Source organism: Micropterus dolomieu, unplaced genomic scaffold (genome assembly GCF_021292245.1).
Source record: "Micropterus dolomieu isolate WLL.071019.BEF.003 ecotype Adirondacks unplaced genomic scaffold, ASM2129224v1 contig_3021, whole genome shotgun sequence".
NCBI lineage: Eukaryota > Metazoa > Chordata > Actinopteri > Centrarchiformes > Centrarchidae > Micropterus > Micropterus dolomieu.
The window spans coordinates 1-410 of record NW_025732011.1 but is presented as its reverse complement, the minus strand read 5'-3'; the positions used below and the strand labels follow the sequence as shown (position 1 = coordinate 410).

The 410-nt window shown below is 52.7% G+C and overlaps 1 pseudogene; it reads left to right on the top strand.

Annotated features, from left to right (window-relative positions):
• Positions 1-129: 129 nt before the first annotated feature.
• Positions 130-243, top strand: LOC123964518 (annotated as a pseudogene).
• The last annotated feature ends 167 nt before the right edge of the window (positions 244-410 follow it).

Sequence of the window (410 nt, the reverse complement as noted above, 5' to 3'; positions counted from 1 at the left end):
TTTACCCAGGAATCAGTGCCTGTGGATTCCAAGTGACTCTGGAGCACCTTGGACATTATGGGCAGAATACGTTTTTTTTCAATTAGCCGTAGAACATCTTTTGAAGGGCCGTTTGGGGGCGCCTGAGTGGCTTACGGCCACACCGCTCTGGGAGCGCCCGATCTCGTCCGATCTCGGAAGCTGAGCAGGGCCTGGTTAGTACTTGGACGGGTGACTACCTGGGAATACCCGGTGCTGTAAGCCCTTTTCGCTTCGCCTTCGAAAAACGGCAGAGGGCGCTTCGGTGAAAGGAGATCTTTTGAACGTCTCTTTAGGAAACAGCAGGGGGCGCTGCTGCTGCTGCTGCTGCTGCTTCTTTTTCTCCCTATCCTGTACACAGTGCTGTGTAAATGTTACATCGTGTTTTGAAG